At 42.0% G+C, this 26,974-nt stretch overlaps 1 protein-coding gene across 11 annotated transcripts in view; it reads left to right on the top strand.

The window, feature by feature from the left end:
* Window positions 1–26,974, top strand: part of LOC122693665 — a 365,374-nt gene that overhangs the window by 121,349 nt on the left and 217,051 nt on the right. Inside the window, exon 1 of one of the 11 annotated variants that reach the window (XR_006340970.1) lies at window positions 15,624–16,360. The exons of the other annotated variants lie outside the window; for them this stretch is intronic. The gene's annotated coding sequence lies outside the window, so the exon portion shown is untranslated. Of the gene's footprint in view, window positions 1–15,623; window positions 16,361–26,974 lie in introns of those variants that run through there. 11 annotated transcript variants of the gene reach the window in all.

The raw sequence follows: 26,974 nt of genomic DNA, 5'->3' as shown, positions 1-26,974 counted from the left end.
ATGCACATAACGTGGTGAGCAGGGAGTCCACCGGCGTAATCAGTGTTGAGCATGTGCCAGCTATTTTTTGGTGGCTTCCTCCAGATCTACATGTTCCTGCTGACAGAGCTAGTCTGGAACCTCAGTGCTCAACTCAGAGAGAAGTGCTCTTACTCCTACAGTCTCCTGTTTTTCAAGGTCTGGGAGAGAAACTAGAAGGAAAATTTCTTCTGGGCAAACAATGGACTGTTGACTTTGATCTTGGGTCTGTGGGTACTCGGTGGACCCACTCAATATGTCTTACAGTCACCTACTGTGTTTTAGGCACTGTGGAGGCTCAAATATAAGCATGGCCTTGTCTGTGTGTGCAGAGAACTCACATGTATCCTGTGAGATAGAAATGTTAAAAACAGTGAGCCAGGCTTTTAACAAAGGTTATTTTATTTTTAAAAACATTTTTTAAAATGTGGACCATTTTTAAAGTCTTTATTGAATTTGTTACATTATTGCTTCTGCTGTTTATGTTCTGTTTTTTGGCTGTGGGGTATGTGGGATCTTAGTTCCCCGACCAGGGATCAAGCCCACACCCCCTGCCTTGGAAGGTGAAGTCTCAACCTCTAGACCACCTGGGAAGTCCCCAAAAAATGTTATTGTAAGCCAATAATGATAGCAGGTGCAAGATGCCTTGGTGTGAATAAAGAAGGAAGCACCCAGGTGCTAGGGGGAATTTGGCAAAGTTATATTTGAGCTGAGAGTTCTGAGTGATGAGGTGGTATTTGCTATACAAAACGCTGGAGGAAGGAAGAGCATTACAAATAGTGGGAATGGTGTTACAGAGGAAACAGCGTGAGAGAACATGGCACACCCAGGAATGCAAGTACCTCTGTGTGCCTGAAGCCCAGCAAGAGCCTGAGGGGTTGACAGAAATGGAGTCTGAGGAAGAGGGTAGGACTCATGTGGCAAAGGGGCGTAAGGGGATGGACATTTATCTTGAAGGCAACAGAGTAACATTTCATGATCTTGAACCGCTGGAAAATGGCATGTTCTCTTATTTTAAGAGTATTCCGGTGTTTATGTGGGGGAGAATTGGAGAGTGCAGTTACTGGAAGCAGGTTTACTTTTTAATAAAATTATTTTATTTGGTCTAGATATGAATTGCACAATTCTGAGCCATGTTGGGAAGTACCTTAGGAGACTTGTTTGTTGTTGTTTAGACACTAAGTCTTGTCTGACTCTTTTGTGACTCCATGGATTAGCCTGCCAGGCTCCGCTGTCCATGGGATTTCGCAGGCAAGAATACTGGAGTGAGTTGCCAAATTTTCTTCTCCAGGGCATCCTCTCCACCCAAGGATTGAACCCGTGTTTCCTGCCTTGTAGGTAGATTCTTTACCGCTGAGCCAGTTACAATCAGGATTGCTATGGTTCTGACACATCGTGGAATTTAGACTTCATTGGTGACTAGGTTACTGTGTGCAAAGTGCTGGACTTGAAACGATTTCAGGTACTACTTGTGCAAACCCCACATTGCCCCTTGAAAAATCTGTTTGGGAAGTCAAATTCTTTCTTTCTTTCTTTCTTTACTACTACCTTTTAGGTAAGAGAGACTTTGGATACAGAATCAGACTGCAGCCTTGGAAAATTGCCTCTAGGTTGATGAGCTATTTTGGAGATATTTGGGAGGATTGTTTATTGGGAGTGGAGAAGAAGTTAGAGGAATGAAGTAGAACTGACTCCCAGGTTTCTGGCTTGGGTGATAGAGTGGATGGTTGGCCATTGTTGGCAGAAGCCATAAGATGTCATGTATTAGCGCGGGAGAAAAGGACACTCACTGGTGATATTAATAGTTCTTTTTAAGTGATGTTGAGTTTTAGTTTCCTGGAGGTCTTTGAAAGAAGTCTTGGGGGACTTTGAAAGTATGTGCCTGGAGTTCTGGAGAGAATCCTAGAATGACAAAGGGATTGTGAGTGAGCAGTATCAGCAAAGTGTGAAGGACTTGTGGCTTCAGCTATGGCAGAGACGGCCCAGGGAGAATGGGAGCATGGGAGTGAGAAGTTGTTTTGTGTTCCCTGTGTCTGCAGAGACCAGGGAGTTTCACCCCATGAATGAGATTGTTGAATGAAGCTCTGCTAAGAAGCAGAGGTCCAGGCACTTCACTGGGGCTGCATGTTTCTCAGAGTGACCAGGAAGTGATGAGACAGCCAGGAGGTGATTGAGGCTCCCTCCTCCCCACTGCTCACCTCTGCCATCTCACTGCTCTTCTGAGACTGAATCAAATAAAAACGAGGAGAGAAAAAGCAGAAGAGTCCACTGGGTTACATGGGAAAGACCCATAGTTTATGAGGACTGGACATGAACCCTTTAAACTGTTGGTGACCATTATGCTGTCGAGTTATTCTTGAATGTGTGTCTCCATTCGCAGATGCTGTTAGGGATGGTGGAAAATGGAAAATGGGCCATCTTAATTATGGTCAATATTCTTTTATTGTGTGAAGCATGTTTTATACACACACACACACACACACATATACATATAGAAATTAACCCCCATTCCCCAAGTTCCTTTCTCCAGAAAGCTATTCCAGAATGGGTAGCTCTCTGGATATTTTTCTCCGAAGAGCTTCTCTTTTTCAGCCCAGAGTTTTATCAGCAATTCTTATGCTAAGAGGGGTCAGGAGATGAGGCATTTCTCACGTTACTCTTGAAGCTACTCATGAATAATGGCCTATATCACCTCTATTGTCTGCCCCCAAACATAAGCAACCGGACGGACGGGCAGAGGAGAAATTAAAGATCGCTGAATGAGCGAGAGGGATAAGGCTGAGATGGTAGGAAGAGGTGAAAAATGCAAGGTGGGGCAGAGGGTTGCGCTGGGGGAAATGTTTGAGTTGATTACTCAACAGATAGAGAATAAGTCAGATTCACTAGCTTAAAGGCAAGCAAGATGAACAACAGAAAAGTATTATGAAATGTTCCTAGTGAGATTAAGGGCATCCCCATTGAAGAGTGATGTAGCTAAAATAAATGAGGGGTCATTATTCCAGGCTGAATGCATAATGGATTAAGAAGTTCACAGAGCATTTCACCACCTCTTCATACCATTACTGGTGATTTATGCTGCAGTTTCTACTGGGTGGGGGGTGGGGGGTGGGTGGGTGATAGAATCTGTCTCTGAAAAATTTTCTTCCTTCATCAGTGAATTGATTTCCTTGGGCTCTGACTGGGGTTTTAGGTTTGTGGGACTTAAGAGGGACAAGAAAAGTCCAAATAATTCCAAACCATCTTGGGACTTGCAGTGCAGTTTCTTGATGGAAAGGCTGTGTGTCGTTTTTGCTGCCTATAGGTGATGTGATGTATGAAAATGGTGCCTTCTGCTGACTTGAAAGCATCTCACTGCCTACCAGAAAACTCATCCAGGACTCTCGAGAGAGGCAACATTTAAAATGAAAACTTGGTGGGGCTTCCATGCTGTGCCGGCTGAGTCATTTTACAGCGAGAGGAGGCAACAAAGAATACACCAGCCGAGGAGGTCACGGAGTGTGACCGAGGTCTGTGAGAAGGCACGCGGTGCTGCTGGGTGAGAGCAAACCAGCCCTTTGTGCTGAGGCTCAAGTCTTGGGAGTGCCGGATGCTGTGTGCACCGAGCAGGCTCCGAGCAGCCTGTCTTGTGGCTCTGCTGCTCCTGGGCCCCGTGAGGTGACCGGCTGCCGGGGCAGGGCCTGGACTTCTGTTTCAGTGTCTTCAGAGCAGTGACATCAGGTTTGATAGGCTCTTGGTATCTTCAGAGAGGCAAACTTTATGTTCCTGTGAAGTGAAGTGAAAGTCCCTCAGTCGTGTCTAACTCTTTGCAACCCCATGGACTGTATAGTCCATGGAATTCTCCAGGCCAGAATACCGGAGTGGGTAGCCTTTCCCTTCTTCAGGGGATCTTCCCAAACCAGGGATCAAACCCAGGTCTCCCACATTGCAGGCAGATTCTTTACCATCTGAACCACGAGGGAAGCCCAAGTATACTTGAGTGGGTAGCCTATCTCTTCTCCCGGGGATCTTCCTGACCCAGAAATTGAACTGGAGTCTCCTGCACTGCAGGCAGATTCTTTATCAGCTGAGCTATCAGGGAAGCCCAATATGTTGCATGGGAACATATGTTCCTATGTTTCTTATTAAAGTTTGTTAGCAGTAAGTAGAAAGGAGCCCTTTAATCCTAATGGAGAACCAGAACTGAGACTCTTGATTGATTATAATGGTAAAACCACAGCAAAATCACTCCAAGCCCTTCTTTAAAAAAAGATTACCACATGCAGGATCCGTGAAGACATGAAGAGAGTAAAACAGTGTTGCACTCTGGCCTAAATTTTCCTCATTTTGTTTTTAAACAAGCATTTTAAGGCAACAATCTCTTCTTCTCCTTGTCAGTCTAGCAGTAGTGAATGGAAAACAGTGGTTGCCTTCTGAGGTCCTCTGAGAACATGCTTCAATTTGACAGTGGTGGTGGCATTGATGGAGATGGTGGTGGTTATGGCAGAAGTAGTGATGGTGGTGGTGGTAGTTATGGTGGAGATGGTGGTAGAGATGGTGGTAGTTATGGTGGTGGTAGTTATAGTGGAGATGGTGCTTGAGATGGTGGTAGTTATGGTGGTGGTGGTAATTATAGTGGAGGTGGTGCTTGAGATGGGGGTAGTTATGGTGGTGGTGGTAGTTATAGTGGAGGTGGTGCTTGAGATGGGGGTAGTTATGGTGGTGGTGGTAGTTATAGTGGAGGTGGTGCTTGAGATGGTGGTAGTTATGGTGGTAGTAGTTATAGTGGAGGTGGTGCTTGAGATGGTGGTAGTTATGGTGGTGGTGGTTATAGTGGAGGTGGTGCTTGAGATGGTGGTAGTTATGATGGTGGTGGTAATTATAGTGGAGGTGGTGCTTGAGATGGTGGTAGTTATGGTGGTAGTAGTTATAGTGGAGGTGGTGCTTGAGATGGTGGTAGTTATGGTGATGGTGGTTATAGTGGAGGTGGTGCTTGAGATGGTGGTAGTTATGGTGGTGGTGGTAATTATAGTGGAGGTGGTGCTTGAGATGGTGGTAGTTATGGTGGTAGTAGTTATAGTGGAGGTGGTGCTTGAGATGGTGGTAGTTATGATGGTGGTGGTAGTTAAGTTAACACACTAGTTGTGGTGGTGGAGGTGATGGTCTTCCATCCCAGAGCTATCTGACGTACCAGAGGATCTGATGTATGCAGGGTATCTTTCAAATAAGATGGTTCAGGGACTGTTGTTCTAAGGACTGGCTCATACTCACATCATGGACCCTTTGGGTTAAGATGGTAACAAATCAGAATCTATAGAATCAGAATTGTACATGGAAAGGACTTTGTGAGGTCTTTCTTGTCCATCACATGTCACTAGCTGAGAAGTGCTTCAGCTGCCCATCTTGCTGCTTTTGTTTAGCTGTTAAGCTGTGTCCAACTCTTCTGTGACCCCATGGACTGTAGCCTACCAGACTCCTCTGTCTGTGGGATTTCCCAGGAAAGACTACTGGAGTGGGTTGCCATTTCCTTCTCCTGGGGATCTTCCTGACCCAGAGATCAAACCTGCATCTCCTGCATTGCAGAGAGATTTGGGGGAAGCCACAGATGAAAATCTCCACTATCGTACCCTATGTTCTTCCTTTAAATAAGAACTAATATACAGTATTAAACATACTTCTGAAATGACTACTCAGCCCTACCTAGAAAAGAATGGCTCCATGTTGTTAAGTGTTCTCAGAACACTTCCTTTTCTTTTTCTTTAACCTACTGAATCTTATAGATATGTGGATTAATTAAATAATTCATTTATCCAACAGGTATTGATACATTAAGTGCCTAGAGTGGGCACAGTGCTAAATGCAGTGCTGTGGGGAATACAAAAGAAATAAAGGAAAAGCTCTAGTCCTTGAGGAGTATATCACATTGCAGAGGCAAGAAAATAATTCATGAAATGTCTAGAGAACAGTGCAGCCCAGTGCAGTGGAAGTAGGATCCTGGGGTGGCGGGTGGAGCAGGGTGATGCCACAGGCTGTGGGAAAGAGGAAAACGTCATGGAACAAGGCCAGTCTTGATTTTGAGGAATGGATTTCAGTTGATAGAAAGTGAGGGTTTGGGAGAAACATCTGACCTTTTGTATAGACTGTATAGGAATTTAGGATTCCATTTCTTTCTTCCTTAGTGACTGATCCTATGCAAGATGTAGGGATCATCCCATCAACCTTATAACCCATATTCTCCATCCTGCACCCACCACCAAGACTTTTGTTACTCACATTGGAAGAGCTTTGTGCTGGCTCTTCTCCAAACAGGGCCCTGTCTATGAGATGCAGCTTAGGTGCCATAGGAGGACTTGGTTCCATGGACAAAGCTCAATGAATGCCCACCTTGCTCTTCTTCCCTACTGGTGGGCAATACTAGAATGATGTTTCTTTCTACCTTTATTCCCTCCAACGAAGGACTGGTAAACTAAGATAGGGTTTTTGCACTTCAGAGCATGGGACCCATTGTTTACAGTATAGTTTCCAAAGGTCAGTATTGGAAATTTCATCAGCCTCATGGACTGCTTCCTTCCAGCCAATGTTCATGAAAATTTTATACTCTAAGCTGGTGTTGTATCTTTTATATCATGATGTCAGCTTCAGTTACACTTCCTCAGGGAGACTGTGCCTAAATCCACATACTCTCTCTCCTCTTCTCAACTGTGCTACTCCAGTCATGATTTGTGATAATGTATTTACCTGTGTGGTTACCAGATAAGCTTTTGAGTCTCCCATTAGGAGGAAAGATCCATGAGTCGGGAGCATAGTGTGTCTTGTTCACTACTATACGCTTCAGCCCCTAGCCTTGGTGCAGAAATAAATGTTTGATGGTTGGAGGAATGAATTTAAAAATAAAGGCATGAGTGGGTAGAGATGTATGATCCTGGGAATTAGGAGACCTTGGGATGACTATCACAGGCAAGGAGGTTTACTGGCTGCTAGCTCTGAAATCGCCCACAGGGCCTCAAATAAAGCAGTTGAGAAAGAAGCCTGCTGTGGCAGTCTAGAGAAATGTCATCCTTGTGCCCTCTGAATTAACTCAGCAGACCCTTGGAACTGCCATCCCAGCTGCTTTAGAGGTGTTACCCTTTCTGTGACTACAGGCTGGATACTCTAGTGTTGCCACTAGAATCCATTTTATTGCAGTGCAGATTTTCCATTAACAATGGGGCAATCAGCTCAGAAAATCAGGTTGGTTGTTGATTTTCATTTAAGTCGTGTCTGACTCTTTTGTGACCTCATGCACTGCAGCACACTAGGCTCCCCTGTCCTTTACTATCTCCTGGAGTTTGCTCAGACTCATCTCCATTGAGTGAGTGATGTCATCCAAACATCACTTCCTCTGCCAACTTCTTTGTCTTTTACCTTTAATCTTTATATTTCCAGAGGGAAAGAAATTTCCTTTTATGTTTTCAGTTTCTTACTGACTTTTGACCTGGGGAATTCTGCCATGCATTCTGAGTACTTAAAACAATAACAATAACGGCCAATTTTTTATAGATAGGCACAACTGTTTAAGTTTGTATGTATATCATTTCATTGAATCTTCAAAACAACCCTATGGAGTAGATAGCTTCCCTGGTTGCTCAGCTGGGAAAGAATACACTTGCCATGGAGGAGACCCCAGTTTGATTCCTGGGTTGGGAAGATCCCCTGGAGAAGGGATAGGCTGCCCACTCCAGTATTCTTGAACTTCTCTGGTGGCTCAGCTGGTAAAGAATCTGCCTGCAATGCGGGAGACCTGGGTTTGATCGTTGGGTTGGGAAGATCCCCTGGAGGAGGGCATGGCAACCCACTCCAGCATTCTTGCCTGGAGAATCTCATGGACGGAGGAGCCTGGTGGGCTACAGTCCATGGGGTCACAAAGAGTTATACACAACTGAGTGACTAAGCACTTGGAGTAAGTAAAGATGTAATCAAATACCCATTTGGTAGAGGAGGGGCGAGGGGGAGGCATCAGAACAAACAACAGAGGGGGCTTCCCTGGCGGTCCAGTGGTTAAGAATACGCCCTGCGATGCAGGGGACACAGGTTCGACCCCTGGTCCAGGAAAATTCCACATGCTGCAAGTGACTAAGCCATATGCCACAACTACTGAGCCCACACACCACACAGCTATGCTCATAACGAGAGAGAAGCCACCACAATGAGAAGCCTGTGCACCACACCTGGATAGAAGCCTCCTCTTGCTGCAATTGGAGAAAGCCTGTGCAGTAACAAAGACTCAGCACAGCCAAAAGTAAAAATAAAAATAAATAAATAATTTAAAAAAGAACAAACAATAGAGTTGGTGTTTGAGCCCAGATTCAATCTTCCACCTTGCATTCCCTTTCCTGTCTCCTAACATAGGTTAATATTCTAATGCTCCCCATGTAACAGATCCACATATATCGTCCAAATGTGTTTTCTTATTTATTGTTATAACCACCCTATGGGGTGAATACAGCTGCTCTGCCCATGCTACCGGTGAAGGCACTGACGCTCAGAGAGGTTAGGGAACTTACCCAAGATGACACAGCTAGTTATTGGCACAGTTAGCCTCAAGCGTTGGCTTTCCTCTAAAGGCCATGTTTCCAGCCACTGCACCGTGATCCCTACACGGTCCCAGAAATGTTACGTGTGGGCCATTCCATGTGGTAGCATGGAAGGACTAGTTAATTGTGTACAGGCAATAGCAGCAGAAAGCCGACAAATTTTTCTACCATATGCGATAGCCTTCTTTCCCCCTCTACCTTAAAAAGAGGAAGCATTCTTTCTTTTGACGACCCTGCATTGTCAATTGACCTGTTTTCCCTGGTTGGAACCCTCCATGTTTCCAACACTAGCACACCACTGGTAAATGAGCTGTTTAAGTTTTCATCCTTCCCACCTGAACTTATGTGGGCACTGCAAAGGGACAAGGTGACCTGGGGTGGGTATCCCTCTCTTTAATTTTGGACCAGACTCTGTACCAGTGAAAAGTAAGGAAATTTAAATGACCCAGCACAGTTCTATTTAACTAATTCATCACATATTTCTTTGGGGAAATCTAAACTGTAGCTGGCTTTCCTGGTGGCTCAGATGGTAAAGAATCTACCTGCAATGCAGGAGACCTGGGTTTGGTCCCTGGGTCGTGAAGATCCCCTGGAGAAGGGACTGGCTACCCACTCCAATATTCTTGCCTGGAGAATTCCATGGACAGAGGAGCTTGGTGGGCTATAGTCCACAGGGTCACAAAGAATTGGACACGACTGAGTGACACACACACACACACATGCACACACATGCCCCCACACACAGTAGTTAAGTTTCTGCAAACTAGATGCCCAAATGAACTTGCGCTTCTTGGTTCTGACCAAGAACCTTGCGTTATTCTTATGTTTGCTCAGGAGATGAGCTGAATCCCCTCCCCACTCCCATCCCCTTGCAGGGTCTATCTTCCCTTCAAGATGTTCTGGCTCCCCTCTTCATCTGGGTCTATAAGGATGAGCTCAAACTTGGCTGATCTCTTCAAACTTTAATTTCTAAGTGCTCTTGTCAGTACCTGGGTCTTGACTTTCTCCTGCAGATTTTTATTTGATTAACCCCTGTGACTCTTGCCTTCCCCTGTTACCATAAGGTGGAATCTTCTGCCTTAATCTCAACTCCTCTGAATTCAATTTCAGCTCTTTGGTCATCAAGGCTCATCCAGAGACCCAGCTGGTTTTAGCAGCAATCTTATCACCTAACATCAGCAAAGTGATTGGCCCAATCCTTAATAATAGGATATTTTTGTCTCTCTGATGGCAGAACTCTTTCCCGAGATGATGAAATAGAAAATGCTTTGATAGTTTCATACATTAGAAAGAATTTAAATATAAACATCTGAGTGAAATAGGTGGTCCTGAAACAAGTTTGAATATGTATATTTTATTATACGTAAAATATCAATGGAGATCGGGATGAAAGGTAGAGAAATCACCAATTGAAGAGAAAAGAAAACCTTCCTGTTATATCCTTATCTCACAAAATGCACCAAGTGAAGCTTAGTAATATTACATGCAAAGATGTTTCATGTAAAATAACTTGAAGACAATATAGGTGAATAATTTTGAATGAAAGGTGCTTCAAAATATAAAAACATCTGATGATATCACAAGGGAAGATATCAATAAATTTGCATATAGAATATAAAAGTTCTGCAAACCAAAAATTCATAAATGTCTTAGAAAATATATTTCCAATAGTTGACAAAAGCTATATATGTATATCTATGTGTCTATAAGATATACATATATATTGTGAATCATGCAAATCAGTAGGAAAAACAATAGTGACACAGTAAGGAAATGAAAAAAGATAAACAGGTAATTAATAAAAAAATAAGTGATGAATAAATTCTTAAAATATCAGTCCAGTCTCACTAGAATTCAAATAAATACAAATTAAACAGCACTACTAAAAAGTAGATACTAAAATAAATAAAACTAAAGACTGGTGAGATTATGGAGAAATAATTTTCTCCAGTAGTTAAATATGTAAATTGTCAGAAGCTTTCTAAAAAGCAATTGAGCAAGACATAATAAAAACACTTTGATCAAATAACCCTACTCCTAATCTGTACTAAGAAAAGTAGCCACATAGTTACATAATAAGATGGTTTTTACACCCTTTTATATAATACAAATCCTAAATACATCTAAATGCCTAATATTGGGAAAGTAGTTAAATAGCATATCCCGTAGAATAGAATATTACATAGTATTTTTATGTTTTTGAAGGATATTTAAGCACCAAAAGTGCTTCTAATGTGGTGTTAAACTAAGAGCGTCAGAGGCAAAATTATTTACATTTTGATCCAAGTGCTATAAAAAAAAAGCCAAATATTAATACATAAACACCTACATAAATACATAAAAGATTAGAGGGAACTCTAGTAAAATATCAGAAGTGATTATCTTTAATTACTATTATCATGGATAATTTTAATTGTCATCTTTAAATTTTTATTTTTTTCTAAAATTTTGATAGTGACTGTGTTCTGTGTTACTGTTATGATCAGGAAAAGTAATAAACATCATTAAAATGTGTGTCCCTGCCTTACTTGAAAAAAAATTTTTTTGAGCCTCTGTTCAAGTTGAGGCAAGAGAGGAAGACAGGAAGATGTCTTCCTTTCCTTCCTTGTAGGATCTGGGCTGGAGCAGGTTGTTTGCACACAGGGGATATATGTCTCCAGGGCAGTTGAAAGGGGGTCCTGGTGAGCAGCTTACATCAGCATGTATCACACAGGGCCAGAAAAAATACAGATAGAAATTAAAAAGAGTGATTGTGGTTAGCATTAAACCAGATGAAAATACTTCTCTGAGAAATTTCTGGATCCAGACATACCGAATCTCACAAACCTGCTCTCCTAAGAGCTGTCCTAGATGCAAAGCAAGTATCCGGCTTTTCAGTTCTAGATTTTCTAACAAAGCCCTCATCTCCGTGTATTGTCATTGTTGTGACAGTGCTCTTATACCAGCCTGTAAGCTCTGTTGGGCTGGGGACCCACTCTGTCTGGTAGAGTCATGCTCAGTGATAATACTTGAAATTGTGGATGAATAAACTTGGGAACCAAACTAGAGGATAAACAGAAGACTGGCTTTGTAGCAGCTTCACACTGTTAATGTTTTGGTTTGGGCTGTAGGTTTTACTTGACTATGTAGATGCCATCTCTTTTTTTTTTCTCTCAGGGTTTACCCATGGCTGATTTAACTTGTTGTCCACTTGGTCCCACTTTGTACTGAAAATCAGAATTGATGAGGATCTAAGGGGGGAAAAGGATGAGAGGTGATTGACTGTAGTGGTCAAGAGTGTGGGCTCAGACGTGCAGTTGGTTGGGTGTGCAACTTGATTCTGCTTTGTGCTAGCTGTGTGATCTTGGGCGGGTCACTTGTCCTCTCTGTGTTCTAGTTTATTCATCTGTAAGGAGTGATGATAACAACGGAATGAATGTACCTCAAAGGGATGCTGGGAGGCTTAAGTGGATTATTATGACACGTAAAGCACTTATCTTGGCAGTGTAAGTGATATATGCATGATAGCTTCTATTGTTTTTGTTCCAAAAATCAGCAGACACCCTCTGCAGTTAACTGCAGCTATGGAATTAGTACATTTTGGTTTCTGTATGCCTCCCAATGTTTCCTATCCAAAACCGTGCCTAAATGATGAACTTGATGTCTTCATAAAGCCTGTTATTTTGCAGCATTTTAATCTCTCTCATCTATCATATTGTTTCATTAGTTAAGAATTATGACAAAGTAATAAAAAGGGTCCTTTAAAAATAGTTCTAATATTTCAGATGTCAAATACCATTACCACAAAATTTTACTCCGAGACCTGTAGTATTTTTCTCACTCAATGCCTTGTAATTCTTTTCATTTTATGATTTAAATGTTTCCTTTTCTAGACTCTAAGCTCTCTGAGGGCAAACACTGTTTACTAGCCCTCCTACCTGTTCTACCCTTTATGGATATTTTACTGACATACAAGTGTTTCTTGAATGAACGACTAGGTCCCTTTTTGTTTTATTACAAACACAGGGGACCCTGAGTTGTGATAGTCTTAAGTCTTAGCAGAGGTGTCTCTGACACTTTGGTAGATGATTTCTTATAATTTCACCTGGGAATTTAAAAATCCTATTTTCCACCCTCTAACATTGCCATCTGCAACGAAGAGAGGATGTACTGGAAGACTGGTTGGTGATGACCATTCATGACACACCTTCTCCCGTAGAAGGCAACTGCTGAGATCTCCCCTGTGGATTTGAAATACATAATTGTGCACACAAGGAGATGCTGGACCATATTCCTCATCCTCTATGTCTTATGCTAAATAATGTGTTTATTTTTAAAAGCATTGTTGTTATTTTATGATAACAATAATACCCTTCTGTTATGCTGAACAGTTTCTAGAATGTCCTATATACATTATTTCATTTAATCTGTACAGTAAGCTTATGTGTATATTTTTAAGCATGTAGATTATTTATTTGGCTGCATTGGGTCTTTATTACATCATGTGGATCTTTCATTGTAGCATATGGGCTCCAGAGAGCATGGACTCTAGAGTGTATGGGCTTGGTAGTTGTGGCACATGGGCTTAGTTGCCCCGTGTTATGTGGGATCTTGGTTCCCCAACCAGGGATCAAACCCACCCTGCCTGGCAAGGTGGATTCATAACCATAGGACCACCAGGGAAGCCCCAGTAAGCTTACATTTTTATTGCTGTTTTACATGCAGCAGTCTGAGAACTGGGAGGAGAAAGGGTTAGCTAGTCTGTGCCATGTGCTTTAGGTACATTATCTCGTTCAACTTCATAGCAGCCCTGGGGGTAAGTGGTAGGATCTCTATTGTACCAATACAAACCCAAGGTTCAGAGATGCTTACTATAATACAAATGAGATTCAAGCCCTGGTTTGTCTGGCAACAAAGCCTATGCTCCTCTCACTACACCAGTGGTTGATTCAATGCCATAGTAACCTTTATTCTGTAGCGTCTACTTCTTAGGACTGAAGTCACTGATTTCTGCTCTCTTCCCCCCGCCCCCTGCCCCCCCCCCCAGGTTTATTGAAGTATAACTGACAAAAATTGTATGTATTTAAGGTGCTCAATGTGATGATTTGATATATCCATACATTATAAAGTGGTTACCACAGTCAAGCTAATTAACATATCCATCACCCCACATATTTACCATTTTTGTCTGTAAGACCAATTAGGTCTACTCTCTTAGCAAATTTCCAGTATGCAGTACAGTACTGTTGGCTATAGTTACCATAATGCACATTAGATCCTCAGAACTTACTTGTCTTATTAACTAGAGGTTTGTACCCTTTGACTCACCTCTTCCCATTTCCCTGACCCCCAGGCCCTGGGAACTATGGTTTCACTCTCCGCGCCTGAGTTCAGGGAGTCACTGCTCACCCCTGCTAGCCCTGTGATGTAGATAGGCACGTGAATCTGGAGAACATCCTAGAACAAGCTTTCTTTGCCTCCTTCCCACAGAGAACTCATACTTGAGTCCTCTGTCTGTGGTGATAAACAGAGAGGATCGGGCACCATGTTTTATTCCTGTCTGGTGCTGTTCACATTGTTTCCAACCAAGGCAGTGATTTGGGATTAATAATGCCGACCATCATTAGCATTCTCATCATTCTTTCCCTGTCTCCCTCTCCCTAAGTCTAATTCCTTTCTACAGAATGCCCTCAAAAACTAGGACCACAAATTTAGCAGTTTGGTTGGGCTAAGAAGCAGAGAGTGATGGCTGCCCTGTCTCTGTCTTGCATTTCAAGGATGTTTGTTCTAAAACTCTCTGAAACAACCAATTTAACTAGACCAACCTGTGGCCTTGTGAGAATACTTCAGAGACTCTTTAGAAAAAAAACTAAGCTTGCTTCTGACCAAGTAGACTAATTTTGGATGCTAGTAACCCTGGTTGGAAGGTAGAAACATCAGTGTTCAGTTTTGGGTCAGGGAGTCCTTGTTCAATATGCTAAGAGAATTCATTTTCCTTGAGTGTTTTTCCTTTCAAGTCACGTTTTACTGCTGGAGTTACTCAGCGAATTAATAGGTATAGAAATACAAAGCTCCTTTCTTATTACATCCTATCGATCTGATTGCAGTGTCATTAATTGAAAGACTGGGAAAATGTGATGGATGGTTCAGCTCAGGGTTCTATGTTTGTTTTGGCCCAAATCTGTTGGAAGAACGCTGCAGGAAACTGACCGAAAGCGGCCTGTTGGTCTGACGTGAATTCTTCTTTCTTTGTCAGTCCTTGTGAGAGCACTCAGCCCTAGTGAGATTTACAACGTGAAATTATAAACTGTTTCTACTCTTAAAGGAAAACCAACACTCAGGTTGCTTATTTGTAGAGTTGGCAAGAATCTATTTTGTACCTCCCTTTTATAGATACCACATATATGACATTTACAAAAAAAAAGAACAATTCTGACAGAAACAAATTTTGACTCAAAAATAAGGAAGTGGACATTTTGCTCTTTGTTTTAAGTACTTTTATTTGGAATATTGTGGTTGTGAAACATTATTTTCATTCATCACCATTGCAACCATCTCATTTTTGTGGTGTGTGAAACTTCAGAGATTGGTTATGTGGTCAGAGATTGTTTTTTAGGGTTATTTTCTTTCGGGGTTGTTGGACCTGCAATCCCTTGAATTTCTCCCATAAATTTAAATTAACTTGGGAATTTTATACATGTACAGATATGTCCACATACATATTTAATAAGGAATCTTTTAAAATATTTTAATCCTCTATGTGTACGAAAAATTCCCAGGCTCAAACAAAAGCATATCAGATTATGTCTGATTTGTTTGCAAAGGCTGAGCTGGTCTCCTTGCTTTCTTGCTTATGCTTTAATGAGCTGGGCTATTTTTCTCTCCTGTTTATTATTTTAAATGTTTGAAGCTTGACGTGAACGGGAGGAACACTCAGATTCAAAGCACGTCGACATGACAGAAGACATCACTCGTCTTGTCGCTTGCTTTTAATAAACGTTGTTTGGAGAAGTTTTGAAGTTTAGGACATGTTATACTCATAATACACGTCCTGCCAAATATTTTTTCATCCTTAGTTTGTGGCATTCAGATGTGGTATTTCTCAAGGTGCAAATGCTGCTTCTGGTTGTACTTTTGGATGGTAGAATAAGGCATCCATGGAAAGATATGAAGTGAGCAAATGGCCACATGGCATGACCTCGTTCTGGAGCACATCTTGAAAATGTATTTCATGGTCTGAGTGCAGAGACAATGGATTGCGGTTCGGGGTCCTCTTCACTGACCTTTGGCTTGGTGAGAAATGTGGGCTGCTTCCTCTGATCTTCAGCTCCTCTGAGAGTGAGAAAGAGGCTGCTCCTACGTTCGGATGTGAATACTGCCGCTGAGTGCACAGACTGCCTTACCCCGATATTGTGTCTAAAAATATATCCTCAGAGAGGCAGGCATATGCTCGCGCCTCGGTGTGAAGGAGCTGTCGCCTGTGTTCCTTGCTGTCCCCGTCTAGATGCTGGAGTGAGAGATTAAATGATCCCAGCAGCCCTGCCAGGGTTTTGATTTGCCATTGTCTCTGCTGCTTCGCTGCCTGTGAACGGGACCCCCGACGCAGGGCTTTCAGAGACCAGCCGGTGCGGATGGAGTCCGTGACTTGCTGACGGTGCCTGCTCCTTCTGTTGTGCTCTGTCCCAGCCACGCTTTTCTTGCCTTTTCGGGAGGCAGAGAGCACGGGGCAGAGGTTGCACTTGGCACATTTCAACTCCGTTGTCACTGCGGTGGCTGTTACTCCCTTCGGCAAGAGCCAAGGAGCAAACAGGACGGTGGGTCACCTCTCCAGCTATTTAGCACCATTTCCCTTCCCCTCTCTCGACATGGTTAGGATTTTTTTTTTTTTTTCTGTCTTAAGTGACAGGGTTTGATGGGTGGTGGTGTGTGTGTGTTGGGGGGTGGGTCATGAGCCTCCCTCACTACCTGTGCTCTATCTTGATGGGGACCTGCTTTCTCCTGATTTCTACCACCTCTCCTCATTTCCAGAGCTTGCTAGATTCTTCATGCTGTTCCTGCAGCTCAGTGGGGTTTTCTGTTTGAATGTTATCTCCAAATTTCTCAGCTTCTGCAGTCGCCTCCCAGGTTACAAGGGGGTAACATGATTGTTGAAATAATTTTGTCCAGGAAGAAAGCAAACAGAAATGACTCTTTAGAGTGATAGTCCTGAGAAGAGATCCATAGCACAGGGAAATCAGGTGGATTCTTGGAGACCCTGTCACAGTGTGGCTGTAAATGTATGTCTTCAGGTGAGACATCGTGTCTTATTTACAGAGTTAGGAAAATATATTAACCTTCATGACAGCTCCCATACCTTACTGGAAAATAATTTCAATTCTAACAAGTGCTGCGGAAAGAAATGCAGCTTTTTATGGGCCAGAAAAGAAGAGTAAAATCACAGATCACACCAGAAACAAAGTACACCACTCCCTTTGCAATGATCCCTGTGCAAAAGCGAGTAAGATCAACAGTTACTTATTCCTCCCTCTTTCCTCTTACATATTCAAGTTAACAATATTTTGATGGCCTTGAAAATTGAAAGGCAAAGCCTTGCCTTTACAAAGATTAGTTTTTTTTGAGGTTTCTGCAAAATGAGAGAAAAGAATTCTTTCTATTGTTTCAGATGGTTAGCAGGATACATCCAGTATAAGCTGATATACACAAGATGTGCAAATAGAAAAAATATACTCACCCACACACATGTACACACACATATACACGCTCCAAAAGAAACCCACCCAATATTAAACAAAATCCAGATTTGAATTTAAACCAGAACAGTTTCATCTATTGTGGAGAAGAATTAGTCTTCTTATATACTTTTCCATGGCTGAATACTTCCTTCTCCTCCTTTCCTCATTACTTTATTGGTTTATTTCACAGAAGGCACTGAAATGGACAAAGAACTCTACCGTAGAGTTAAGTTCTAGTGGCAGTTCATTGAAATGGAGCATGGATCAAATGTGTCATAAGCTCTTATTTGTAATCAGGTATTTCCTTTTAGTTCAGCTTAATACATTTTATTCCCAGTTGTGTCAAAGAAACATGTATGCCTTTAGACACTCTGAGCCTAATTATGCAGCTGGATACATTAATATCCTGTCATGTTACATGGATTTGAGAGTTAAACAGGGAAAGATGCTGTTATTCATAGCCAGCAATTTCCCGGGATCCAGCAAGATCCTGGTACTGGAGTATTTGCTTGTCTTTCTACCTTTGTTCCTTCAGAGGCAATGAGGGTCTCTGCTATTGCTGACTAATTGATAGTCTTACTAACCACTGTGGACTCCGCAGATTAGAATTGCATGCAGATATGGGTCTTGATTCAAACACTAAGGAATGCACACTCGCACTTACATGGGCAGAAAGTCTTCATACTAACAGAGGTGCGATGGAGACCACAGGACGTAGAAGAGGATGGGGGTGGGGTGGGAGAGAGATGGCTGACAACAAGTATACCCCTGCAAATAGTTCTAAAATGCATGTACAAATGTAGAAGCCTTCAGAATCATCCAACAATGCAGACACCCTTTTTTATTTCTTCTCGGCAGGAAGTCTCCGTCCAGAGTATTCACAAACACACGCACACACATGCAAACCAAGAAAAGGTGAGAGCCCTGCCATCTTAGCTCTGAATTCACCTGATTTCCTTTTTTCCCCCCTGCCTTGTATTCCTCCATGCATTGTCCCTGCATCCGATGGCAGCCGCCCTTACTCTTAAAAGCAAGAGTCACAGCAGGAGCAGAAAGAGGGTCGAGGGAAGGCTTTGTCAAAGCCACCGTTGTCTATTGTTTCTTTGCTTTCACTGCTCTGCTTTTTTTCCCCTGAGTCTTTCCCTTACTAGTGGCCTGTGTCCAGGAGGAGGGAAAAAATTGCAAGAGTCTGTAGAGTAGCAGAGGGTAGCTATTTCTTTTGCATACTGTTCTAAGAAACAGCTTAGCAATTCGGTTCACAAAATTAGGAAATACAGCAAGAATGGGGGGTTCTGGTGGAAGAGTGAGGGGCGGGGGTCTTTGGAGCTCATTTGCTCCAGCCTAGATGCCAAAGGCAGTTTCTTCACAAGGACTTCCGTGGTTGTGTGTGTTTCCGGCTGCATTTTCAGTTTTAAAAAATCATGAGACAAGACTCATGTCTCTGTCAGGCATTCCACGTGTTTATTTTCTATTCGGCTCCACAACTGGATGGACATTTTAAGCCAGGCCAGATCTGCTGTTTGGGATTTACTCAGATGCTGAAATCAGTTCAGCCTGAATTGGTGATTGTCTTTTAAGCTTGCATGTGAAATGTACATAGTAACTTTTCCAACGTAGATTACAAAAACTGGTTTTTGACTATCGTTTGTATGGCTTTAAATCTTGGGGTTATGCTGTTTTGCACCTAAACTAACCATAGCTGTTCTTTTGGGTGATATTTATGCCCAAGTGATTGCCTTCTAGTTGGGCCAACTCCTCTGATAACTCACAAAGCTGTCAAAGGTTACAAAGTCACACTCTCAAAATAGATTTTCAGTACAGTATTTCAAATGGGCATTTGACATAGCATGAAAATCCTGGAACTTTTTCCCAGGGATTTTAGCTTCCTATGATTTGTATTTCTTCAAATAAATAAAAGTGATGAAAACTGATTCCATGTAGAAGGAATCAGAAGGCAGATTAAATCTGAATTCCATTTTCACAAAATTTTGCTAAAAAACATATTTGCCTTTATTTTAGCTTAGAAAAATCACATACCTATATTAGTTCTCCATAGTTTTTTTTCCCCTTCTAAATACTATACTATCTATAATTATCTAGAAAAAAGTTATTCTAAGTTGATTTTTTTTTTCCCCTCAAGCTATCTAACTTCTGGCATGAGCCCAGGACTCCTGACTGTTGTCAGAATTTGCTACAATTCAGCATTTCAATTCCAAAATGTATTTTAAGTCTAACGGGAGTATATCTGCATGCAGAAGAGGTTGTTCTTTCTTTTGAAGAGCCATTCCATTTTATGACACATGCTGTTGGGTTGACGTTCAGTATGAGCTCATGATTTCTTTCTTTTCCAAATAATGATTGTAGTCTGCATGTGAATGTCAGAGTAGAATACCTTCTGGGTTCCATAAGAAAACACCCTAAATTGGAAGTATGAGACCTTCACTCTTATGAACAGCTACTTTGGCACCCTGCAAATACATTCTCTTCCTGCCCATTTTCATTGCCTTGATTTAGGGGACTCGGGCCCAGCCACCCTGCCTCCTTCTTTTGTGAAGAGACATTCTGAAATGTCTATAGAAATCTAACTTCTCCAAGAAATGCAGCGCGGGCCATGGTTTGAATGCAAGTCTGAATTTAATTGCGGCCACCCTGGCGGCACACTGTTTAATTTCCAGCACACATCTACATGAACCTACAGCAACTCCAGGCCAGGAATTGTGAACAAGGAGAATTTATCTGTGATAAAGCATATCTTTTCCAAGGAGCAGTCCACTTGGGGTTGATTCCAAAGTCAAATTTTAAACACATGTTGCCAATGCCTGTGTCCTGGGAAACTGGTGTTGCTAACTTGTTCAGAGCGTTTTGGACAGAAAGAAACGGGGAGCTCCAACTTGTGACCAATTCTTTGGTAAATGGGGAAATGAAGGGAAAATGACAAGTATCGAAAGGCTGGCTAGCATTTCCACTTGAAAATACCAAAGACAAAGAGGTTCATGAAAGGCTCAGGGTCTCAATGACTGAAGTAGTACAAACCAGTCCCTTTTGGACTGCGGCACTGCGTAGCTCTCCATGGAGCTGGGAGGAATGCTCATCCCCATGGGAGAACAGACTTGGAGGGCACCCCATCTCTCAGCCTGTGTCCCCTGCAGATAGCTAATTCCTGCTGGATCAACTTAAAAGGAACAGCTAAGCTTGTGGCCAAGGTCAATCTCCAGATATTTTAAAGGCACAGGTTCAAGTTCAGCCGTCAATCCAAATATTTCACACAATAGTCTGTAGTTGCTCCAGTTGATGTTAAACTTCCGAATCATGCAGAAGACCCAACCTGGGCTTTTCTTGAAAATGGAAACCCTACTTCTCATATGTTACATATTGAGCACAATGTGGTCAAAATACTATCTGTGTCTTAAATCTCCCGGGTCCTAAAAATACAAACATCTTTAAAAACTAAAGGGGAAAAGTAGCATCTTTGGCATGTTAGAACAACCTAACAAGAAGCAAACAAAGGGTCACAGGTGTGTGTATATCACAGCTAGAGTAGGATGTAGCTTCTACTTCTCTTCACCCATATGCCTGCAGGCTGATTTAAAATAACCACTAAAATGGCAGTGTATGGTCCAAAATATGAAACTCACCTACAACCGCCTCATTCATTAAAACAGTTTCCTTTTCAGAAGCATATACTCCATTGAGATGCTACACTTCGGTAGCTGACACATCTTTCAGGGTTCATCACTCTGTAAACCTTTTCAGAGTTTTCTCCCCTCCAAATTGAGAGAACAAAGTGGAGCTGCCTTCCCCTTTACCACTCCCAACACACACCTTTTAATGTTTGTCTGTGCTGGGTCTTTCATTGCTGCACATGCTTTTCTCTTGTGGAGCATGGGCTCCAGGGCCTTAGGGCTTCGTATTTGTGGTACGTGGGCTCAGTCGTTGAGGCTCCTGGGCTCTGGAGTGTAGAATCAGTAGTTGTGATGCATGGGCTTAGTTGCTTCATGACGTATGGGATCTTCCAGACCAGGGATTGAACCCGCCTCTCCTGCATTGGCAAGCGGTTTCTTTACCACTGAGCCACCAAGGAAGCCCTGCCCCACTTTTATTTTTTCTTTTTTTTTATTTTTAAAATTTTTATTTATTTATTTATTTATTTATTTTTGGTCATACATTGATATGAATCAGCCATAGATTTACACGTATTCCCCATCCCGATCCCCCCTCCCACCTCCCTCTCCACCCGATTCCTCTGGGTCTTCCCAGTGCACCAGGCCCGAGCACTTGTCTCATGCATCCCACCTGCCTGCCCCACTTTTAAATAAATAGCACACCTTCCTCTACTTAACTGTATAAGGCCTTTAGAGAGAAAATGCTCATTTAACTTCCTTTGCAATGTAGGGTTCCTAGTCCTCGTAAGAAACGTGACACACATTAGCAATGAAGAAAGTCTTCGTTTTGCTAATGAACCAGCACAACAAACTGTTCTTGTGATATTTTGGGAAGCAAACAGAAAGCTCGTAAGGGTTTGTTAAAATAGCAAAGAGGTAGCACTTGGATGTGGTGTTGGATTTTAAAGGAGTTGGATTTTAAAATAAGCAAATGTGGAAAATGAGGATTTCATCGATATGGAATGATGCTTCGATGAAGCTCTATTTTCTCCCCAGATATATTTTTTTAGCTGGGGGACATGAAGACACTCTTCCATTTATATAAACTTGCTAGGCTAACTGTGGATGTTTGGGATTTCCTTGAAAAACCATTATCTTATTTTGACAGTTGGTGTTTTAAGGACAGCATAAAACTCCCAAGAATGTCCTAAGAGAACATTACCACAGGATTGGATTTTTTCCCCATGTTCATTTAATGTGAAATTCTGTGGAAGAGATGATTTGGATACAATTCCTCCTGTACTCACTTCTCTAAGTGTCAGTCTGGAAGGATGGAAGAGGAAGTGTAAAAATGCCTGCCCCAGAACTGCCAGCAAGAAAGTTTGTGGGAGGGTATTAGAAAGAAAGCTAAAGAGGGAACTGTATTCAGTGTCCTGTGATAGACCATAATGGAAAAGAATATGAAAAGGATGTATGTATGTATATATATATTTATGTGTGTGTCTGTGTGTGTGTATATATATATATATATATATATATATATGTATGTGTGTATATATATATGAAAATGAAAAAAAAAAATGAAAGTGTTTGTTGCTAGTCATGTCTGACTCTTTGCGACCCCATGGACCATAGCCTGCCAGGCTCCTCTGTCCATGGGATTTCCCAGGCAAGAATACTGGAGTGGGTTATTCTGCTTTCTCCAGGGGATCTTCCTGACCCAGGAATCGAACCCAGGTCTCCTGCATTGCAGGCGGATTCTTTACCATTGAGCTACCAGGGAAGCCTGGATACATATGCATAACTGAATCACTTAGCTGTACAGCAGAAATTAACCTAACATTGGAAATCAACTGTATACTTCAATAAAATAAATTAAAAGGGAATCTGAGATCAGCCTTTCCTCAAAAAGGGAGCAATTTTGTAATGCCTCTCTACCCTTCAGTCCCTTTTGCTAGTCCCCATCCCTTTGGGTTTTCTTGTCCCACCCTTGCCCCAGCCACTCGCAAAGTAGAACTAAAGGCCCAACAGGAATCACCAGTGCCATGACCCCATGAAACCAGCTCACCCAAACAGAAATCAAGAACTCATAGAAAAATTTTTCCACGGCTTGGAGGAAACAGGTTACTATTACTGCTGCAAAATCTTTTCCCAAAAAGCTGAAGTCATTTGACTATCACAATCTAATTCATCTTCATACTTTGGAAGAGTTTTGTACTGTTCCCCCCACCCCCCACACACAATATACATAAGGAAGCACTGAGGACCAGAGAGAGCTTTGGCTTGTCCAGAGTTAAGAAAAACATCCTGCTGAATCACAAGACAAAGACCTTAGCTTCTCAGTTCAGCGACTTGTGGCAGCATGTATCACTTTTCAAGGTTATGCTTGAGATGGTAGAGGAATTCAGTGGCTGCTCTGGGGTGGTTGGTGGGATCCTTGATGTAGACTGTGCTAAGAAGCTCACAATCAAAAGGAAAAGTTGTTTCAATATGATGCACTTCATTGGTTTCAGGAACCAATTTCCTGGTAGAGAGAATCAACTGTTTGGTCCACTTGAGACATCTAGAGTGATTTTGAGCTTTATTTGCACATAAAGTGTTAACAAAGAAGGGCTAGTGGACATTAGGGTGGATAATGATAAAAGTGTTGAAACTTCTCAAAATGTTTATTTCTTTTCACTTCCTGCTAATCTGAGAAATGATCTGAAATGACAACTCAAGTCTGCAGCATGGTGACCTTAACGAAGACCTCTCCTTTTTGTGTTAGGACTAGGCATTTTGGATATGCAAGATCACTCCATCTTATACCAGTGAATTTCAGTTGTATGGATAATCAGTCAGAATCATTCAAGTCCAGAGCAGTCTTTTTTCTAATGTCAGATTTTACAAGACTAGTCTACACTGTTGCCTCAATTTCTGATTTCCTTTCATTCTTCTTGATGGAGTCTTAGAATAATGCATTGCAGCTAATAACACAAATGATCTCACTGCAGAAAGAAAATTACCTATCCTAGATCATAGAATTTTAAAATAGACATGACTCTGGGGATGCTTAAATACGGTGATAAAATGTGGATTAAAGTTCACCAGTATCCCATGTCACAGTCATTACTTTCTGTTTCCAAGTAATTTCATTCGTAGACCTATCTGGAAGAAACTCCAAAATTTTTTGACATCTCTGCTATCGTGATGTATGATGGTGGCAGCCTTGCTTGGCATCTCTCCTCTCAGTTGATGTGCTATGATCAATGTTGAGTTTGTTCTTTTTATTTAACTCAAGTTAATATAACTTCCCAACTTCCAGAAAAACTATTTCCTCATTGGTTTTTCGGTTCCTAACTTAATGTTTTGAATGATGGTGTTAGCTAAGTTGTGCCTAGGCATTTGAGAATGGTTGGGCAATTTATGGACTTGTAGGACCATGTTTGTGTTGTTTTATTTAAACAGTGGAGAAAGAGAGAACTTTTATCATGTTAGTGCTTTTTAAAAGCATGATTATTTTTACTACCTAAAATAAAACATACCGTGCAGTGTCTTCATTGTTTTGATAATAATGAGATATTGAGTTATTTTTTGTTTTGTTTCTTTTTTTAATTTTTTTTAATTGAAGGATAATTGCTTTACAGAATTTTGCTGTTTTCTGTCAAACCTCAATAAGTATTGCGATGTTTTAGTTTTTAAAAACAAAACTCAAGAAATATTCGGTTGTAGATAAAGGAATGTTTTTCATTATCCAGTTGGCCTCTGTGTTATGAATACATTGAACAGTGATCCCACCCTCAGCCTTGTTGGACTAGAACTTATCACATCAGTAGGCATTATTTTCACTCCTGGTTGAAGTTAATATGGTGCATGCCATTGTGATGAACACATGGGGACAACTGGAGAGAAGGGAGGTTGGTATTGGACCAGGGAAATAAGCTGGGAATTGCAAAGTGACAGATGTGACCTTTCTAGTGATATGATGAACCATGATGAAATACCAGGATATATACAGGATAACAATTAGAGTTAGGAGATGGTCACTTGGAGACTGAATTCCTCCTTTCTTGGAAACACAACCATTAGGGACACTGCACCCTCTCAAGCAGGCCTCAACTTATTTAGGAATATTCAAGAAGAATGCGTCCATGGATAAATATTTTGCTGAATGTTTGCTCTCAACCCAGGACTGGAGGAGATACTGAAATTGTGAGAGGGGGTAATAAAAGATGCAGTGAAGGTCTTTGAAGAGCTTATCACCTGGAAAGAAATGCCAGTAAATTCAGTTCAGTTATTCCAGAAGCTTGGTGGGTAGAGCTATTTGTTGGACACTGAACAACATGTTACAGGTCAGACAAAGATAAAGACATGGTTCCCACCCCTGATACACTTATTGTCTCAGGTAAGGCTATGAACTCATAAATGACAATAGAAGGTGGTATTGGTGGCATGCTGTGGTGTCAGAGGGAAGGCACTGCTACTTCTTAGAGCCTGTAAATGCTTACTGAGGGGACGAGATTCAATCTGGATATTTTCTTTTTAAATATTTTTATTTATCTGGCTGTGCTGGGCCCTAGTTGTGGCCTGCAGAGTCTTAGCTGAAGCCTGTGGGATATAGTTCCCTGACCAGGGATTGAACCAGGGCCCCCTGCATTGGGAGCCCAGAGTCTTACCCATTAGACCACCAGGGCGGACCCTCCAATCTGGATCTTGACTGGAGTAATATTTGTCTAGCCCCCGGTAAAATTCCATACTCTTGGTTGTGCTGGGGATCAAAGAAGGATAGGATGGCGTCTATCTTTGAGGAGTTCATGGTCTGTATTAGTAGAGGAACAGATTATGAACCACCAACCCCCCCAACACATGGAATAGAATAGGGTATAAGTATAAAACAGGTGTAAACAGTTACTAAGAGGACCAGAGGAGGTACTTTAATCCTTTCAGAGAGAGTCAAAAAAGGTGGCCTTCCTGAGCTGTTATTCAATAAATGGGCACTGTGGATAGATTGAAATGGGATATAGAGAAGGGAAGAACTAATTCTGCCTGGAAGAGGATGAAAATTGGTCATGACTTTGTGGAAGAGATGGCATAGGTCTGAACATTGAACGTCATGTGGAATTTTCCCAGGCAAGGATAGTGAGGTGAGAGCAGAAGAGAATCCCAAGAAGATGAGGCGGCATGAATCAGGACCTGGGGTGTGAAAAGGCCTGGTATGTCTAGAGGAACAAGGCTGAGTTTGTTTCAGCTGGAATGCATGGGACATGGAAGGAGTGGGGGAATCCTGGCCAGGAAAGTAGCCTGGAACCAGAACGTGAAAGCCAGGCTAAAGAATCTCTTGTTTGTTTGCTTGTTTCTGAAAGGCAGTGAGGAGCCATGATAATTGGAGGTTTTGAAAAGTAATTTGAGCAGTAAAGAGGGCTTCCCTTGTGACTCAGCTGGTAAAGAATCTGCCTGCAATGCGGGAGACCTGGGTTCAATCCCTGGGTTGGGAAGATCCCCCGGAGAAGGGAAAGGTTACCCACTCCAGTATTCTGGCTTGGAGAATTCCATGGACTCTATAGGGGAGTAGAGGGGGAAGGGATTGGAGGAGAAAGGTTAAAACAGTGGTTCTCATCAGTGATGAGCAATGTATCAGAATAACCTGGAAACTTTTGCAGGAGACTCAAGCCTAGCTTTTCCCTTAGTCTTCTGTCTTTTCCCTCAACTAAAATTTCAGATGCTGTATGGGCAGATGAAAACGTTAATAGGGGTATTTTGAAAAGCATACTGGGTGATGTTGATACATTCTTCCCTCCACTATTGCATTAATCTAGTCAAGAGAGGCTCCAGGAAGGCTGAGACGATGGAGATGAGAAAGGATGATGTGAGATGCATGAGAGTTGGAATTAATGGGATGGATAAGAGGAGGCTGTGATGGAGATGGAACATAACAAATACTTATGTATCTAGTATAAGCAACTGAGAAACTATGAACTGAAATGAACCCATGGAGAAGAGCAAGGTCTTTGAGAAGATTATGGATTCTACTTGAAACATGTAGAGTCTGAGGTCACTGGAGGCAGCTGGTAACGTAGGCTGGAGCCTGTGTGCTTAGTTGTTCAGTCATGTCTGA

This window comes from Cervus elaphus, chromosome 1 (assembly GCF_910594005.1).
Source record: "Cervus elaphus chromosome 1, mCerEla1.1, whole genome shotgun sequence".
Lineage (NCBI taxonomy): Eukaryota > Metazoa > Chordata > Mammalia > Artiodactyla > Cervidae > Cervus > Cervus elaphus.
This window is presented reverse-complemented; position numbering and strand designations above follow the sequence as displayed.